We start from the raw sequence: 20,342 nt of genomic DNA on the forward strand, positions 1-20,342 counted from the left end.
GGAAAAACAAAACAAAACAAAACAAAAAACCAGGTAAAATACATACATTTTATGGAAGCTTATTTATTTCTGGGTATGTACACATTACACAAAGTCAACTTGAAGAGCCATTTTACAAATTGTGTTAAGAATTAAGGCAAATGAAGATTTTTAAAAATAAAGGTTGGTAGATTAACTCACACATGTGGCTCACACAGAGTTTATGGGCTAACAGAAAATTTACTTTTGTTTTAAAGAAATTAACAATTAAAGAGTAATCATTTAGAATCCTAAGAGTAATTCTTAATTGGGAAAGGAATATAACATGACCAAGGTAAACACAGATAAATCATCTGCTTATTGACTAATCAATCCATTTTGTGGAGAGTATTACAGCTTTTCCTTTAAGCAGAATCTGAATAGCTGCTCTCCCATGAGGATGAGAACATTAAGTATTACAGAAGCTCTGACTATTAAAGAGTTGCTTGTCTTATTGATTCACACCTTCCTTCAGCTCCTTTTCCCCCACAAGGGGTCATTTGAAATATATTATGTTGGAACCAACCCGTAAGAAGAGAATAGTGAATGGTTACCACTGCCACTCAGCTATTCTGTAGGCACCTGAGACTTAGCCTCATGAGGGGCAAACTACCAGCCCAGTTCAAATTCTAAGTTTCCTGGAGTTTTTTTTTTTTTTTTTTTTTTTTTTAATAAGCTATAAAGAGGCAAGAATACACATATTCATAAAGAATACAGGAAAATTACACATAGGGAAAGGGCAAGAGCAGAGTCACTGCTACTTCTGTTTAGAGCCTAGCATTCTCCTCCCAGTAATGATTTTTCTTCCCGTTGAACAGGAGTCCAGCAGATGGAAAAACCAGGAAAAACAATTTCCTTTCCCTCCAATTCTTTTCCCTCCTGCCTGAAAAATTTCTAACAGGTTTTTCAGCTAATGGGGAAAGCAAATTTGCCTTCTGCTGTGAGTGGGCCTTTTTGTATTCAACTTGGCTCTCATGTTCTTTCTACTTATTCTGATTACTAAGGAGTGCCTGCCTCTTTTCTTCCCCTCCAGAATGCTTTGCATAAAGATGACCTCTTCCTGAACTATGAAGGGCCCACTGCAATAGCATTCTTTTGGTAAAATATTCTTTTTGTAGGCTTTTGATAGTTGATTGAGACACTTGCACATTTACTTTGGGAAAACAAAACAATTGGTGATTGGCTATCATGTTTAAAATTTAATTTAGTGTTTTTAGTAGAGTATCTCACAAGGGGTTTAAAGAATTAAATATTAGAGAGGAGCTCTGAACCATAAAATCAGAACATCAAGTTCATTTGTTTCTAACCTCTTCCTTCTACAGATGGTGAAACTGAGATCCAGAGCAGTTAAGTACCTGAGGCGAAATACGAAAAAGGGATGCATGTGAAATCAGTTTCAGGAAATAGACACATTCCTTATTTTTGGCCTTTATTGTGTAAACTGAGGACTGTTCTTATTGGGTATTTATCAATGCATCTCTACATAGACTAACCATGATTGATGTTGTGCCATATCTGGGTGTGCTGGAAGAGCTGATGCTCAAGGGGTCATAATATTATGGGCTGCATGGAAAATTTTATGAAAGAGAACTCTGCACCTTCGTAGTGGGAGGCTTTTGGGGACATCTCATTTTGTATCAAATTTCTTCATCCATATTGATGAATATCATTTGTTAATATGACTTGCAGTCCTTTTGGTTGGGTTTTGTTTCTACATTAAGCACTAAAGATACAATTAAAAACAAACAAATCAACAAGGCAAATCGCTGCCATTAAACCTTATGTTCATTTTTTAACTGACGGATCAAGGCCCTACCTGACCATTCATTCAGACACCTCACTTACCCAGGGGAATCCTATCTACTGGCACCATTTTATTGTGCCCAGAACAACAGGCTATGACACTGATGTATTTTCTGAATCTCTCTAGTTTGAAGAATTTCCAGACTTGGTAAACTCTAAGTGGATTGCCGTGTATTACTGAACCTCTAGGGGTTTTGTTTTCATGTGATAGAGCCCTTAGAAGATTTAAAGGTGAGTAATGGAAATAGTGAAAATATTATATTAACAAATAAAAAAAGAAAAGCAACTGAACAGTCACATCTATAAATCTAAGAAGAATTTACAGAATCCATTTAAATACTCAAATAGGAGAGCTGAAAGCTAGATGGCCAAGTTGTGTTCTGAGCTGCAAAATTGTCCCATATATTTTTTTTCACAGCATTATAGGAATGGGCCTGGCAGAAAAGCTAAGGACTTCAACCAGTGCCAATAGCCCAGATACCCACAGAGCTGAACCTCAAAAGTGCCAAGAGAAAATCCATTCATCTAGCAGTAGCTGTTATCTGTTTGCAAATTAATTTACTTGAATAAATTCCCATTCCCCAGAAAACAAATTCAGAGAGGACAAATACCCTGCTGATAATCTAAGTAAAGTGTGTTTTACAGATGGGAGATTAATATGGCCAACTGTTTGATGGAACCTTCTTAAAAAAAAAAAAAAAGGCATTCTTCTCACTAATAAAAAGCAGCTGTGAAAAAGAAAAACTGTCAGTGGAGGCTGTTCTAGTACAGGAAACAGTATTTTGAAGTGGAATGGCATGTCATGACTCCTGATTTGGGGTGTGTGTTGGCATGCTGTGACTTGTGATTTTCGGTATATGTGGTGTATGTGTGCTGTGATAGACACATGAGGGTGGGTAATGAAAATAGGAGTGGTTTTGGTTAAGAGGAGATGAAGGCCACTAGTAAATAGACCTTCCTCACAGCCACCTCAATTAAAACACACGTTTTTATCTAGTAAAACTGTATTTGAGTTAACAACCTCTCTCTTTTCATGGAAGTACTCATTTTTACCTTCAAATTAATCATTGCTTAGTGTATTCACATTACTTTAATGTGAATAATTTCTCCTAATATCTAAGCAAGATTATTCTATTGAGGAGCAAGACCGAACAGGCAGAAGTCAGGGAACTTCGGGAATAGACAGCAAGAGGTAGGTAATATATGCACATGGGACACCTGGTGTAGGGGGGTAGGGGGGCAGGAAGTGAGTGGGAAGGAGCATCAAAAATGCCATGTGGAGAAACCAAAGGAAACTTCATCCTTTTAGGCAGTGTGGTGTGAGCCCTTTCCCTGAATACCACTTATGTCTCACTATAATTAAGTTGCCAATACTAGAATAAGTAGATAATTTGGACCACTTCATGAAAAGAATAAATTCACAAAATGCAAGATATAGGGGTAAAGGGTTATGTCACAAATGAAGTATTCATTTGGGAAAGAGGTATATCTAAACTAATTGGAGCCAAAACTCGTTTAAACTAATGATAGTTCTTATAGAACAGACAAATTACATTTTCCTGGATAGTTTTATTAAATGATGTTTTGTTACTTTCAAGTGCAGACACTAACCAGAACTAGGTATAAAAATCACCTCTCTGGAATCAAGCAGACCCCATAACTTTTTCTGCCCTTGGCAGTACTTCCTTCCCTCCCCTGTTTCCCAGCACTTATATCCTCCACAGGAAGAGGGGAGGGCTGGGGGCCAGATGGGCTAATCTCATCATGGCTGGTTTACATTCACTGAGATCCAGGCACCTGAGGTCATTCTCACCCCAATATCTAATATCCACATGACTCTGAACACCCAACTTCCTGGACCCCATGCCCCATTTATCTCTATCTTCTGAACCCCTTTCACACATCCCTTCTGAAAATCCCCACTATCCTCAGTGTCTGCTGTGTTTGTTTCCTTTACCTTCCAGTTTAATGGAAACTTGTCTCTTCACTGTGTTTTACCATGAAGCCCTCTCAAAGGGTATTAGTGTATATATAGGTGAGGTAGATGTTCTGTTTAACTCTCATTGACAGATTGTTAATTCCCAGATCACATGTTTGTTCTCCCTAAAAACATGTGGAATTGAATCTCATATCTAAATATTACCCCTCGTTAATGAATCTACTCCCATGTTCAATCCATGATCCTATCCCTTTTTCACAATCCTTCACCCACCTCATTTCTTCCTGTTCTTCTTTACCCAGCTTAAATTCTATACTCCAGCTCTGTAATCACTCTCTTGCATATATTCTCTTGCCCTACCCTCATTTTGTTGCACCTGATAGGCCAACTCACTTGGCTAACCCTAACTTTTTCCATATTCTGTTCCAGCACATAGGGAGTGAAACATTACTGAAGAAAATCACAGACCATGTTCATAACCAGCTACCTTGGTGAGCCCTGAATGCTGGAAGCCATGCTGGAAGCCATGCTGTATTTCCCTACTTCATTCATGCTTTCACTCTGCTAGATGATTATATTCATATCTCATCTTCTTTCCTCCCATTTTCACTCTGTAACAATGTGTATACACTCTACTTTTTCTGGCAATCCTATGAGAGTAACTGGTCATGGCCTCAGCTAAGTCCTGCCCTTCTTCTTGTGTACTACATACCAACATCCTCTCTTATCTACTCAAAGATATCCCTCCAGCAATTCTCATTTCTCTTTTATGAAGCAGTAGTTCTTCCCCTATCAAATAACTTACATCAGCCTACAACAGGCAGTTATTTCTTGAATCTTAAAAAAATTAAATCCTCCCTTGACCCTACTCTCCTCTTTTGTTCCTTACCCCATTTAACTCTTTCTTTTTATAGCAAAACTCCTCATATGGGATTTCTACACTTGCTAACTGAGTTTCTCTCCTTTCTTGAAACCATTTCAGTCAGGCTCTCATTCCACCACCTCACTGAAGTGACTCTTATCAAATGCTGACCCTTGAAGATCATTTTTGGATGGTCTACATGATGCTAAATCCAGTGATGGAATCTCACTCTCTATCTGATTTGACCTCAGAAGCATTTAACAAAGTGCATTACTCTCTTCTGGAAACATTTTTCACTCGACTTCTGAAAAAATTCCACGCTCTTAATTTTTCTCATATTCTTCAGCTGTTTCTTCCCTGACTTTTTGCTCTTTTCTATGTTATCTTTATCCTGATCTCTAATGATGGAGTCCTGCTGGACTTAGTCTTTAGACATCTCTTTCCTTTGTCTTTAGGTACCATATCCATTTGGATATCTAACAAGGGTCTTAAATGTATCTGTCAAATGTAGGCTCTTGATATTTTACCTTTTTTCTGACCCTAAACTGCTCATTCCACAATCTCAGTTAATGACTACCTTATCTCTCCACTTGCTCAGGCCAGAAATCCTGGAGTTATCTCTGCATTCTCTTTTTCTTTCATACTCATTATTGAATGATCAGCGTATTTTACTGGCTCTATCTTCAAAGTTTACCCAGTGACCACTTGCCCTTGTGCATGACAACGTTACCACTCATCTAGGTAAAGGCAACAGCCTCTTAACTGCTTTCCCTGACTTTCTGCAGAGCAGTCCTGCAGAAATGTACATCATCACATATCTCTTCTTTGATGGAATCTCTCCCAGGGCTCTTCTATTGGGAAGGCTAAAAGCTGTGATGACTTCAGGCTACTATATGACTTGGCCCTGCCTTAGCTCTCTGATTGCCTCTCTCCTCACTCATTCACCTCTAATACATTGGCCTCCTTGCTGATTTTAATTTTTTTTCCTGTTGGCCAAGAAACCTAGAAATGGCACATTATAAGCAGTAAATATAGAAATATTAGTTCAATCAGTCAGATAGAGCTTGAGATATATTGTTGCTTACCCAAACCAATTATTACAGTTTAGATTTAAATTCTGAACTACCTGGTACCCAGACCTATACTCTTTCCTATGAGTCATGCTATGAGTGATAATGCTCTTACTTTTGAAGAAGGGATCTGAGTTGGTCACTTTAAAATAATTACCAGGAGTTCCCTGTCGTGGCTCAGTGGAAACAAATCTGACTAGCATCCACGACGATCCCTGGCCTCACTTAGTGGGTTAAGGATCTGGTGTTGCCACGAGCTGTGGTGTAGGTTGCAGACGAAACGCGGATCCTGCATTGCTGTGGCTGTGGTGTATGCCACCAGCTACAACTCTGATTTGACCCGTAGCCTAGGAACCTCCATATGCTGTGAGTGTGGCCCTAAAAAGACAAAATAAATAAATAAATTAAAAAAAAATGGTTACCAAAAACATGTTTTCAGCTTTTAGAATTTTTAGAAAACTTTGAGTTAACAAACCATAAAAAGGCAGAATTATCAGATTTTTTTTTTGAATGTTTGTGTTAGATATTTTGACTCTTTAAGACATGGTTGGCTTTTTTGTTTTTATTTCTCATATGGCAGCCTTGAACTGTATCTTACCCCCTACAAACCCAGCACCTTGTTTATTACAGCTTTTTTCCTTAGAAAAGAATATAGGTTTTCCACCATTATTGAACCTCTTATAGATTTGGTTCAAAGAAAACCTTTTGAACTTATAATAGGTTTTGAATTCATGAGTCCTGAAATGCATTTATGGTTTTTGAATAAGTTGTCCTAGGGATGGAGAAAGGAAAGAGTGATCCTAGCAGAGATAAGCACATTAACAACAGTTTTAACAAATAAGCACTAACTCTGCCAACTGCTGCCAGCGCAGAAAAGATTAGTCAGAGGGCTGCTTTTCAGTATTTGTATTCATACATTCTCTTTGGAATTAGAGGACACAGGGCCTTTTTATAGTTAAAAAGGTTACATCCAAGCAAAGGAACACATATCACATAAGATGAGAGTGTCTCTCAAAGAGAGGATGTATTTTCTTTTCGGATCTAATTTCCTTCTGTTCAATTTCCTCCCCTTCCTGCAATGACTTCCCAACAAAAGCAGCTTCCTTGGAGAGGCTGTTTCAGATTCCTAGCTGCGTTGTGACTCCGGCTCTACAGGACCACTTTTCTCTCCCAACTGATAATTTTGTCGGGGGACCTGGTGTGAAAAGCATTCTTTGGTGCCAAGCTCCCTGCTGCTGAGGGACCCAGCCTCTGAGATGAATTTATTCTCGTGGAGTGCTTGTGGCATCACGTGGTGTCTTTCTTTAGTGAAGAGACTCTCCCCTGTTTTTAAACAATAGAAGAGGTGTCTTTCTTTAGTGAAGAGACTCTCCCTTGTTTTTAAACAATAGAAGAACTCTCTCAGGGGCCAATGAGGAAATTTGTTTGTGGAAAATTTGTTTAGTGAAAGTGGTGTCTTTCTTTAGTGAAGAGACTCCCCCTTGTTTTTAAACAATAGAAGAACTCTCTCAGGGGCCAATGAGGAAATTTGTGGGGAAACAATTCATTATTTTAAATGGTATTTTTAAGAAAGATTATTGGCCTTTTTCTGATCTTTCTTGAGGAAACTGCATTTCCTTATCTCCCACAGACTATCGCAAGATAAATGAATTGGCAACTTGAATGCAACTCATGCCCACTGGAATCTTCAAAGATGCCTATTCTACAAGAACTACAGACTGCAGAGTTCTAGAGGGCATGACCAGTAACAGTGATGGCAGTATGGTGGCTAAAATTTGAGACTCAAATGCAGATGCTGAAGCCACACAGTGGCTTTTGGGATACTTCCTAGACCTCATTTCAGAGATAGCCTTGCAGATTGGGACTACCTGACATGGAATTATGTGTAAAGTTTACTTTCTCCTTATGCTGCAGACAGAAGCAAACAGGGGGAATGAATGACTTCATTTTTCACTTTTATGTTTAATTGAATTAGATGATCAAATTTGCTGCTTGATTTGGAATCTTGTAAACACAGCCTCTATCAAAAAGATATTTTAACTGTTGACTGTCATGAACCTTTGTAGCCTAAAGAATAAGAATTTAAAAAGAAAGCTAGAAAGATATGATGCACATCAAATGGAAACAATTTTTTTTAATTAAAATATTTAAAAAGCCCACGCTAATGGAAAACTTTTTTTTAGAGAAGCTAGTCTGTATTGTGTGGCCAAATTCTTAATATTATCTTAGTCACTAATTCCTCCAGTGATCTCAAGGTAGCGGTCATCAGAATCAAGTGGGGATGGGAGGCCTGTTAGGACACAGCTATCTGGTTCCCCTCTTAGATTTCAGGATGAAGCCTGAGAATGTGCATTTCTGACAAGTTCCTAGGAGTTTCTGATGCTAGTCCTGTGACCATCCTTTGAGAACCACTGATTGAATCCATTGTGCAAACTTTCTCCCTCCTGGGATATTTAACATAAATTATTTGGAGGATCTATGTTTAACTCTTTGAGACAGACAATAGTTAGTCCTTCTCAATAATTTATATGATGTATTTTAGTCTCAACTCATATTTGATATTTAATTAAAATCTGATTGACTTTGAAGGATATTTTAGAGGTATGAAGTAGGAGACAGCAGGGAATAAGGTAGTGTTTCCCAGACTTAAGAAATATACAAATCCATTTAAGTTATTTGTATAATAATGCTTGCTTATGTTAAAAGAAACAGGGCAGAAATTTATTATGCTAATGGATCTTATAAATTATAATTTGTAAATTATAATTTTATGTACATATTGATATAGGTGTATATAAATACAAATTCTATAAACATAAATTATGTAGTAATATAAAATTATATTTTAATATACTATAATTGAATTCAAGTTGAATTCAATTAAAAATATAAAAAAGTTCAAATCGGCAAATTTAACGTGGCTAATGATGGTGCTGTTTTGAGGATATTAAAATAATGTTTACATTGTAACTATGGCAAGACCTTTCTTCAGCATGTCATACCATTGTGAGTGTGTGGGAAGACCTCTATTTTCTATTTTTTTATTTCAACTCCAGAGAAATATTGAGCCAGTGTAACATGCCATGGTTTGGCCTTTCCTTAATTTATTATATCATTTACTTCTTAGGTCTGCCTGCTTTTTTTTTTTTTTTAAATCCCCCTAATCTCTCAACAATTAGAATAGTATTATCTAATGCCAAAGTGAGCATCCATATATTCAAAAGTATTTGTATTTTTTTTGTGAGTACCTGTTCTTTTTTCTTTTTCTTTTCTTTCTTTCTCTCTTTCTTTTTCTTTGGAGAGGGTGGGCACTATTATAAGTATGGAAGAAAAGAAATCCAGAAGAGGGATCTACTCTCCAAGAGCTCACTGAATTGGGGCCCAGTGTGGGGGTGGAAGAAGTATAAGGCCAGTCTGAAGAAGTAGATTATGGGGCTCATAAAGTGAAATAAAGAGTTTGGATTTTCTTTGAATGGCAGTAGGAAGTCCTTGGAGGATATTGTTCAGGGAACTTACATTATTTGAAAAAAAATCTGGCCACTCCATGGAGAATGAGTTGTAAAAAGGAAGATTAGTGCTGCAATTGTGGTGTAGGTCACAACTACAGCTTGGTCTGATTCCCAGCTGGGAACTCCATATGCCACAGGGTAGCCAAAAAAGAAAGAAAAAAAAAAGGAATATTAGAATGTAGACATGGACCCTAAAACTGTGACAACACTTCATTTTAACCTTTTCATCCAAGTAATGCACAACATACCAATATGCTCATATTAACTTCTAAGATAATCATCAAAATTCAAATATATATAGATTTATCAGTTGTGTTGGGAGAATACAAATATGCTACCACATTTTAATAATAAAAACATTAAAAAATATCATAGAGCATGTTGAAGACCCTGAGTATAACCTCAGGGTCTGTGTAACAGATTTTGTTTTAGGAAAACCTGTACAGGCTTTAAAATCAGACCTGATTTCAACACCGGTCAGGCCACTTAAGCAGTTGTTTAACCTTTCGGGGCCTCTTTCCTCCAAAATGGGACTAATAATGTTTTTAACTTGGAGCTGATGTGAAGTATGGGGGAGGTCAGATGCATAAAGTCATTGTACTGAGCTTTGGGATAGTCTCTTTACATATATTTACATACATTTAAATAAAGGTGTCAAGAGAAAAATGTAACACGACATAAAAGCAGGTTAAACACTTCAGAATCTAGAGGACCATGACAGTTATAATTATCATCGGTGAGAAAAGAAAACCGGGAAATTGAGACTAGGTCAGGATGAAGGTGCCTTTCTCTCAGTCTTGGCTTCCTCCTACTTGTGCTTTTCAAGCATACTATTAGGAGGAAACTCTCAGTAAGGGATTAAAAAAAAAAAAGTCTTTCCAACTCTGAAGGGAATCAGTTTATTCCTCTGTATTTTGCTTAGTAGATAAGGATAATTTTCATTCAAGGGGCTAATTCATTGTTCTAATTTCCATATTGAACTCCAGGTCAGTCCCACACTTGCATTGTCAATGGCCCACTGAACCCTGCCTCTTGGTGGAATTATGATGGTAGTGGTTTCATAACTATTTGTTACTATCTGTGCTACTGACTTCTATTGCTTTTTAGTTATGCCACAATCATTCTCCTAAAAATGCTTGAAAGAGACATCTCCAGATAACCCGGTGAGATGGGGGCATCTTGGTGAATTTTTAGACACAGAGGATGGTGAAAGGGGTAAGAGAAGAGGTGAAATTGAAGTTAAACTCTTTTAATACTCTACATCTTTGATAAAAATTTTAATAAAAAGCTTTATTTTAAATACTGTTGCAGAATATACAGTTACAAAGAGAAACCAAGAATTCCTATTTTGTCCAAACGACACCAGGTCTGTTCAGTTGCTACACTGTCCTTGCAATTATTTTATGATGACAATGAATAAACTCAACTCCTCCACCAAATATGCTTAAGGATGATTTCACACCCAAGTGCAATGCAGCTGCTTCTGCCATGGCCAATGTTTAACAGCTCAGAGCAAGAGCGCATGGGGGCATCAGAAAGGAAGCATAGCAGACTATTTCAGTTTGAAACCATGGCATCAAAAATATTGTGTGTTATCTCCACATTCAGACTTTTATCCCCACTGAACAATTCCAAAGGGATAATTCCAAAGAAGTCCTAGCTATGGTGTGTTTAGCAAAATATTTCTAATAACTTTCTAAATAAGTTGGGTTTTCAAGATTATGATACATTTTGCCTGGAGTCTTTTTTAATTTTAAAATTCAGGTTATGTTTTGAGTGTGTTTCCATTTCATTTACGCTTAGCCTACCAGGCTGTAGTATCCCAAGAGTTATTTGATGTTGAAGAAGTTCTATACATTTTTTATAAGCCATGTTAAGCATTTCTCTTTGAACCATAAAGTTGCATTTTTGCCACCACTAAGTGAGAATCAGTCTATAAAAATAACGTAGATAGAGTTCCTCAATGGAAAATCCTTGGAGCAAAATATGTATTAAAAAAATCTTTTGTCATCCAATAATATGATACCGATCTACAAATAACCAAGGATACTCCATTCTTTAATAATCTCTAGGAACAGATGGAACTTGTGAAAGGCTATCATCATACCAATGAAGCAAACAATGAGTTACCTGATGGTTCTGTCAGAAAATCAATTCAAAGTTTAAGAAGGGGGGATTCAATATTATGTATATATTTCTCTTCCCCAACCAACTTTGTTGATGAAATCTTTCCCTTCTGAGGTGTGTTTATGTATGTGTGTATATATATATATGGCATAAAAGGATGGAAATTCAGGGGCTATTTCAGTTTTTTAGTCTCCTCTAATTCTCTTTCTTTTAGCGTAAGAAACTATTATTTCCTACTGATACATTTAGAAATTTTAAAGCCAAAGGTAACGTGGACAGGGGCTTGTTCTTGACATTTTCTAGGAATACAGTTCTACCATTAGTATATAGACCCAAAGCTTTGAATTATAGGGCTTACATTTTTCACAGAGCTGCCCCTGCCATGGGAACTGGGCCAAAATAGGAGAGGGGGAGGATGGAGCGAGGCTACTCATGATCATAGAGGCCCTTTCAGTGGTGGTCAAATCTGGTTTTTATTTTGGGCACTTCAGTCCATTCTTCAGAAATGTTCTTTGGACAAATCAGATGCAAGAGTCATGGTTCTGGTTGAAGAAGGAGGATTGCAGGAAGGACAATGGTCTTCGCTATTGGCTTCTTTCATTTGCCCTCCAACGACCCCTTCTAGGTAACCCCAGCACTCCTGAGGTTTAGTCTGACAACCACTGTGACTGGTACCAGTTCACTCATTTTACAGGTGAGAAAACCTAAGGCAATAGAAATGCAGCTATTTTTAACCATGTGGCACTAATATTTTTTGGCAGCAACTAAGTTATTTCCATTCACTATGCCAGAGGTTGACAAACTTTTTCTAAAAAGGTCCAGATAGGAAATATTTAGATTTTGTGGGCCATCTGGTCTGTGGGGATTATTCAATTCTGCTGTTGTAGTGAGAAAGCAGACATGACAATACATCACCAAATGGATTGGTTATGTTCCAATAAAATGTTATTTATGGAAACTGAAATTTGCATTTTATATAATTTTCATGTATTCCAAAATATATTCTTATAATCTCTTAAAAATGCAAAAAAGTAAAAATCATTCTTAGCTGCTGGGGCTATACAAAAATAGATGTCAGGCTGTATTGGCTTACAGCATTTTTGTTTGTTTGTTTTTTCACAGAGTTTGCCAACCCCTGCACTATACCACCCCTTTATTCAACCTAAATGGTACTACCTTAAAATAGACTAGACTTATTTTGGGGTTCCATTAATGTCTTCCATTCAACAACTCTGCTGCCTTGTTTATTATTCACATTTTCTCCTCCACCCACACCTCATTTCTTCATAGTTTTACCTGGGGGTTCAGAGCAGTTGATTGAAAAGTTAGAATTAGGATTCTCACAACTGTTTTGCCACTGAGCATGTGAACATATACTCAGTCAAAATCAGAGCAAAACTTAGTTCGATTTCCTGCCTGTATCTAGTCCTTCCAATATCAATGATGCTTTTGAGTGAGAAGACCTGGTTTCCTGCCATCTCAATCCTCATGATGCTGTTGAAGGATACACTGTTTCATTTCCTCAGCCATGGTTCTCCTGAGCTGGAATTCTCAAGGATGAGGGTCCCCAGTAGCAAAAATAGCAACATTTATGTAAGACAAATTAAATAATAACATTTTCCAGCAACCATTATGAGGTACACTATTACATAATAGTTAAGAGTGTAGAATCTTATCTTCAGACCTCCTAGAATAATCCCAGCTCTGCCACTTTTATCTGGGTGATGTTGGGCAACTTAATTAAGTTGCCTCAGCTTCAGTTTCCTCATATCTAAAATGGTGATAATGACAATAGCAGTACATGCCTTGTAGAGTTTTATAACCTAATGATTTATTACATATAAAACTCTTTAAACAGTGCCTGATAAATGGTAAGTACTATAAATATAATACTATTCATCATATTAAAATCTAGATGTTGTCCATGTATATGTTGAAAGTAACAGTTAAGAATTATTGAATGCTTACCACAGAAATCAGGAAATACTCCAAAGTCTTTCTACTCATTGAATAATTTATTTTTGTAATAACCCTCTGAGATAGATACTATTAAGATATATTTAAAGATGAAGAAACTGAGACACAGAGAAATTATCATAGCTAGCCCAAGGTCAAATACCTGGTAAATGGTAGCATCATTGCTAAAAGCAAAATAATTGAGTCGATCCTGAGTAGATGTAGGTTGAAAGTTCATATGATCCTGTAACTGAAGTCCAGGTGTCGGGTGAGTGAAGGCTTTGATGGTTCCAGGAATATTAAATCGAAGATGCATCTCTTAAAACCTAGAAGAGTGAATTTTTGAGAGTGACAAGAAAGTACTGCTTTACATAGTGAGTGGGAAGCCACAAAATGAATTACCCAAGAAGCTGTAGAGGTTTCTAGAAGCTGAACCTCATCATGTAAGATTGTCTTTTGGGAGGAGGGAAATAACGTATCTCCCCTACCCCTTGTGTTGTTACTTTTCTAGGTTAAAGGATGACAGTTTAAATAAAACACCAGACTGGCTCAGAACAGTGATTTTAAATTATTTTTAAATTAATAATTAGTAATTTTTATTTTCCACTTATAAACTACCCACCCCCACCCCTTGGTTACATTCTCATCAAAGGGATGGCTCTCAGAGAAGCAGGAGGTGGTGGGGTAGTGGTGGTGGGGCACTTGTAAACACATTGGACCCCAGCTTAACAGGCTCTGGTGTATTAACCCTAGGTTTAGCCTCTGTTCCCATGTCCACAGATATCTTTGTCAAGAACCAACCTCCAAAGATTGACAATTAGCTCAGGATCAGAAGGGATTATTTTGAGAGCATCCACAAAAATTTAAACATCCCAGTGGGACAAGTTCAGTCATTTTGGACAATCACGAGTTTGAAATCTAGGGTCACATTAATATGTTATTTGGCTGAAAATGTTTCCTACTATGTTTTTTTGCACTTTATAAAGACTTAACCTTCAAAAGACATTAATTAATTGCTGACAATTTTACCAGCATGCAGTGGGAGAGAAATGAACAAATAAAAACTGAAACAATTTTGGCTAAATAGTTGTGTTGTTGAAAAATACTTTTTTCACCTTTAGGGATAAAGCAATTCATTATAGAGTTTTCAAATATTCCCAAGGGTCTATATATATTTCAGCCTACAAAAGTGTAATTTTCTTCTTTCCCTCTTGTGCCCAATTATCTTCTCTTTTGCCATTAAAGCTGGGTAAAGATAATGTCTTGATATAATTATCAGTCATGAATTAGTCATTTCAGTGAGTTATCTTGCTCCACAAACCTGTTTTCATTTTGTGGTTCCTACTTTAATAAATGATATCACTGGAGCTAGAAATCTCAGAGTCAACTTAGAAGTATCTGTAGTCCACCAAATCTATAATGGCAAGTTGATGCTACCTTGGGAATATATCTAATATCACCATAGTCACTGAGCTTACCAAGATCTTGACCATTACAATAATTTTAAAAGACAGCCTCCATGCCACTTCTTTTAGAAAGCCTCTTTAAATCACCAAAGTATAATTAATTACTCTTTCATCTGTACTTTATGGCATATTAAAAAATTGAAACAAAGATAAAAACGGTCATTGGAAATAGATAGGAGTTCTGCCACTTATCATAAGCAGGTGATTTAACTTCTCTGAACTTCAAAATATATCTACAAATTATGACACCAGAAGGTCTTTGTTAATATGGAATGAGCTAGCATAGAGGTAAGCCATATTATTGGTGATCTATAAATGTTGGTTTTTTTCCCCAAGATTTACCATAAACTCTGCCCACTGTAATATAATTGGTCACGAGGGTGTGTATGATTGTGTGTATATGTGTGTATCTTGTGTGAGCTCCTTGAAGGAAAGGACCTTCCAGTACATAGTAAGTATCAATAAACATTTGTTGAATTAATTGGATCAAGTCCAAAGTCTAAGTCTTTCCTTCAGTTAGATTATTAACACTGTGGTCTCAACAACATTATCTTTTTTTTAAAATAGATAAGTTGAGTTACTTTATCAATTTTTATTGTTTTATTATATTTTTCATCAAGAATTTGATGGGAAAATCAATTTGTGAGAAATTATCTGAGCTATATCTATTAGAATAATCAAAATGAAAACAACAAAAACATTGAAAACAGCAGTATTAGGTTTCTTTTTTTAAGTCAGATATTTGACATCTTAGAAACTATATATATATATATATATGATACGTATGCATATAATTATAAAACTAAACTTAGTCTTAGCTAAAAGTGCTAAGAGCCCAGATCCATTAATATTAGAAATGAGTGGTAGAATCTAATGTCAGGAACTAATGGTTCCATAACATAAGAAACATGTTTTAATTAAAGTTAAAATCCGCAGCCTATTTGCCATCAGTACTTAAATGGTTGTCACCCAAGAATGAGAAGGGAAATGAGTGAGGAGAACCCCTTTTAGCATCATAGAACTTCTCCACTCTAATCCAGTTTACCACAACAGGGCGAAGCTAACGTTATATGTACTTTAAAGAGAATCCCATTTCTAAGAGTGTGGGTCTTTTTCCCATGGTTGCAACTACCTTTTTCTAGTAGGTCCTTTAGAAAAATATAGTTTCTTGAGGGCCAACGTCATAGTCTACTCTGCCACTTGCTGTGTCTTGTTGTTCTGGCTGTGTATTTCCTGAGCTCCAATAGCTACCTGAAGATGTTACTGTTTTTCTTTTATGTCTTGTTTACTTCATCTTTACTTCATGAATGGGCTATTTTTCCTAGTGTCTGGAATTTCTTAAACCAGTATCTCTCTTTTTAGTTGTCCACAGAATACTATGCAGATGGCTGTATTTCTATGTGATTTCAGATTTTTAGGGAAAAGAAACCAATTTGCGTCTCTTGTAAACAAGAATATCTTGTAATTTATTATACATTATGAATTTTGGCAAATTTTATTTTCGATACAATTTCTCACTTGCACAAAAGTTATAATAATAGTAAGAGGAACGCCTAATATACCTTTTGCCCAGATTCAGCAGCAATTGTTTACTTTTTGTTCTGTTTGCTGTGTGTGTGTTTATACATATATTTAGTCGATTATACATCTATATGTATATATGTAGGTATGCATGTATCTATCATTTATCTAACAATAGTGGATTCTTTTGATTTGTAGTGATTATGTTCTATAAATCCATCATGAACGCTGAATTAGTGAATACTGAACTTTTGCTCTTAAAAATAATACAGGATTAGGAGTTCCCGTTGTTGTGCAGTGGAAATGAATCCGACTAGGAACCATGAGGTTTCGGGTTCAATCCCTGGCCTCGCTCAGTGGGTTAAGGATCCGGCGTTGCTGTGAGCTATGGTGTAGATCGCAGATGCGGCTCGGATCTGGTGTTGCTGTGGCTCTGGCGTAGGCCGGCAGCTGTAGCTCTGATAAGACCCCTAGCCTGGGAACCCCCATATGCCGCGGATGCGGCCTAAAAAGACAAAAGACCAAAAAAAAAAAAAAGAAATACAGGATTACATTCCTCTCAATCTCTAGTCATAACTTTTTTCTAATCAAGTGATTGATATTTAACTTTGTTTTATGTGTGTTTCTGTTTAAAGACAGTGTCTTTGATATACAAATGGTTAAGTGTTATTATGTAAAACATTTATTGATTTATTAATAGTGTAATCAATATGATCAACAATGCTGATTTATTCACATTGAACTTCTGACCAATAGCACTATAATTCATGCCTGAAAGAAGCTTATTTAATGCACATAATTTTTTTTTCTGCAAGGCATATTACAATCTTCTTAAACTTAGGAACACTAGACATCACTTCTGCACTGTAATTTGGGGTCATTTTAAACATTAAAATCACCAACAAAAAGCCCATTGTTTTTGCATATGGCACTAAATAGATTTGGAAGAGGATGCATTTACAATACGAGAGCTGAAACAAGAAGGCCATGTGTGTTCTCGTTCTGCCTCTGCTGGGAAATGCAAGTCAGGAGACTCAAATTGTTTGCTACTCTCTCCATACTTATGAATGACCACTAAAGCACTGTGAGTATTGCTTTTTGGGTTACAAATAAATATAATGAGTAGTCAATTTCAAAAAAATGAATTCTGTGAATGATGAGGATTAGCTGCATATATATTTGACCTATATATATGCATTCATATCTTTTCCTGAACCATCTGAGTGTAAGTTGGAGATGTATTTCTTTACCTATCAATGTGTTTCTTCCTAGGAGCTAAGACATTCTCTTATATAAACAGTACAATGATCAAAGCCCAGAAATTCAATAGTGATAAAATACAATCTATATTCCATATTTAAGTTAATCAACTGCCCCAGTAATGTCCTTTATAGCTATTTTTTGTTTCCTCTGATCTAGAATTTGGTGCAGGTTCATGCATTTCCTTTAATTATCATGTCTCTAGTCTCCTTTAGAAGTTTCTTTTTATTTGTGGCTTTTGACACTGATATTTTTAAACAGCACTGATCAATTATTTTGTAGAATGTTCCTCTATTTGGACTTGTCTGTTGTTTTGTCATAATGAGATTGGTATGATATATTTTAGTGGAATTATCACAGAAGTATGTTGTATCCTCCTCAATGCATTGTATCATAGGTACATGCTATTGTGGTTTGTCATTTTGCTAATGTGGTATCTGCCAAGTTGTTGCTTTTGTTGTTGCTGTTGTTTTACCAGTTTTTTCCCCTTTGAAATTAATAAGCAATTGGAAAGGACGATACTTTGAGACTAGACAAATATCCCGCTTCTCATTAAACTTTTACCCACTACTTTAAGCATCCTTGTATATTCATCAGTTCTACTGTAAGGAAGACTCTCTCACTATTTCTGTATTCTTTAATTTATATCTAAATGAGCATATGAATTTTTATTTTATTCAGTGGGATGTAAGCCATTTCATCAGTCTTTAACATTTAAATTGTCTAAGTTTGTCCAGTGGGATCCCTTTCAAACTGGCCTGTATTCTTTTGATATGCCTCCAGCATCTCTTTAGTGCTTCCTTATTTTATGGTGCAGCAAAATGTTCTTGGCTTTTCTTTAAAATAGTCCAACCTTCTTATAGTGGAGAATGGTCCTTAGAAACCAAGATTTGGGTGCTAGGTATGTTAGGTACTACTGATGGATCACTGCTTTTAGTTTCCTCCATCACAGAGCACACACTCACACATATATAGATATATCAGATAGGTAGGAATCTATATATCTATATATCTATATATATATACACACACACACACACACATATATAAAAGCACAATGTATATATGTGTGCGTACATAATACATATGTATAGATTTATATTTATTCTATATATGTCTTTACATGTTATAAATATCTCTAATTCTGATATCTCTAATTCCAATCCAGCACTGCAGAGTGCACTCTAATAATCTCTCAACAACGATAAACCTAGCAGAATTTCCATGTGGTGCAGTGGAAATGAATCTGACTAGTATCCATGACAATATGAGTTTGACCTCTGTCTTCGCTCAGGGGGTTAAAGGATCCCGCATTTCCGTGAGCTATGGTGTAGGTCACAGATGTGGCTCAGATCCCATGTTTCTGTGGCTGTGGTGTAGGCTGGTGGCTGCAGCTCTGATTCGACCCCTAGCCTGTGAACTTTCAAGGTAGAGTATATGAAATATAGTTTTTAATTGCTAATTTATACCACTGTGAAAAAAAAGCAAACCTACAAACTAGAATTCAATATCTGTATATAATGTTTTAGGTTAAATGTACGTAAAATGAAAAGCACATATCTTAAATGTACAATTCAGTATGTTTTGATGAGTGTACCAATATCCCTTGTTCTTTCTGAAAACAAATCTGTCATTCACATCATTGTTCCCCTGTGTGTACTACATCTCCCCCCGCCTCACCCCCTCGGCTGATTATAGTTTGACTATGATAAGTTTGAGTGTGGTTTTCTTTGTATTTATCAAAGCTTGTGCTTTGCTGATCTTCTTCAAACTGTAAGCTTTGTTTCAACAAATTTGAGAAATTTCTGCCACTATTTCCTTGAATATTTTTCTGCCCTATTCTCTCTTTTCTGTCCTGTGACTCCAAGTTCCTCACATGTTAGACTGGTATTGTTCCTCACTGAAGATGTAATTTTTCTCTCTTCTCTTCAGCTTAAATAGTTTCTACAGATCTGTCTTCAAGTTTACTGTCTTCCACATCCAATCTTCTGCTAATCTCACTTACTGATTTTTAAGTTATTATTATTATTATTATTATTTTTTTTTTTTTTGCTATTTTAGGGCCGCACTCGTGGCATATGGAGGTTCCCAGGCTAGTGGTCAAATCAGAGCTGTAGCTGCTGGCCTGCACCACAGCCACAACAATGCAGGATCCTTAACCTACTGAGCAAGGCCAGGGATTGAACCCACAACCTCATGGATCCTAGTTGGTTTCGTAAACCACTGATCCATGAAGGGAACTCCCTTAAATTATTATTGAGGTAAAATTGACATATAATATTAGTTTCAAGTATACAAATCATTTAATATTTATATGTACTGTGAAGGGATCACTACAATAAGTCTTGTTACCATCTGTCACCATACAAAGTTACATTTTTTTCCTTGTGGTATGAGCTTTTAAGATTTACTCTTGTCACAACTTTTAAATATGCGATACAGTATTATTGATTATAATTTCCATGCTGACATATATCCTCATGACTTATTTATTTTATAACTAGAATGTTGTACCTCTTGGCCCTCTTTACCCATTCCTCCCACCCTCTTTTCCCTCCTGGAAAAAACAGTCTATTCCCTTTATTATGAGCTTTGTTTTGTTTTTGTTCATTTGTTTTGATTTTTAGATTGTACATGTAAGTGAAATCACTTGGTATTTGTCTTCACAAGACATGTCTCTACAATATTTTCTTAGTCTCTTTGCTGAAAACTCCATCTTGTCCTGCCTTATTTTACTCCATATTCCTGCTTGAAAAACAGTCGCAGTGCTGGTCAATGACTTAAGCTTAAGAACAAAGACCTAAAGGCATA

At 36.3% G+C, this 20,342-nt stretch overlaps 1 protein-coding gene across 7 annotated transcripts in view; it reads left to right on the top strand.

Moving 5' to 3' along the window:
- LOC102165284 (uncharacterized) overlaps positions 1 to 20,342 on the top strand; it is a 780,066-nt gene that overhangs the window by 388,299 nt on the left and 371,425 nt on the right. Inside the window, exons 3-5 of one of the 7 annotated variants that reach the window (XR_014816040.1) lie at positions 1,341 to 1,364; positions 1,949 to 2,052; positions 17,211 to 17,355. The exons of 4 other annotated variants lie outside the window; for them this stretch is intronic. The gene's annotated coding sequence lies outside the window, so the exon portion shown is untranslated. Of the gene's footprint in view, positions 1 to 1,340; positions 1,365 to 1,948; positions 2,053 to 7,322; positions 7,404 to 17,210; positions 17,356 to 20,342 lie in introns of those variants that run through there. 2 more of the 7 variants (XR_002346110.2, XR_002346114.2) reach the window with 2 other exon arrangements.

The sequence above is a fragment of the Sus scrofa genome, chromosome 1, assembly GCF_054392235.1.
Source record: "Sus scrofa isolate SSC_HxYL_T2T_F1_AM1 chromosome 1, Sscrofa_HxYL_maternal_Yorkshire_Landrace_v2.0, whole genome shotgun sequence".
Taxonomy (NCBI): domain Eukaryota; kingdom Metazoa; phylum Chordata; class Mammalia; order Artiodactyla; family Suidae; genus Sus; species Sus scrofa.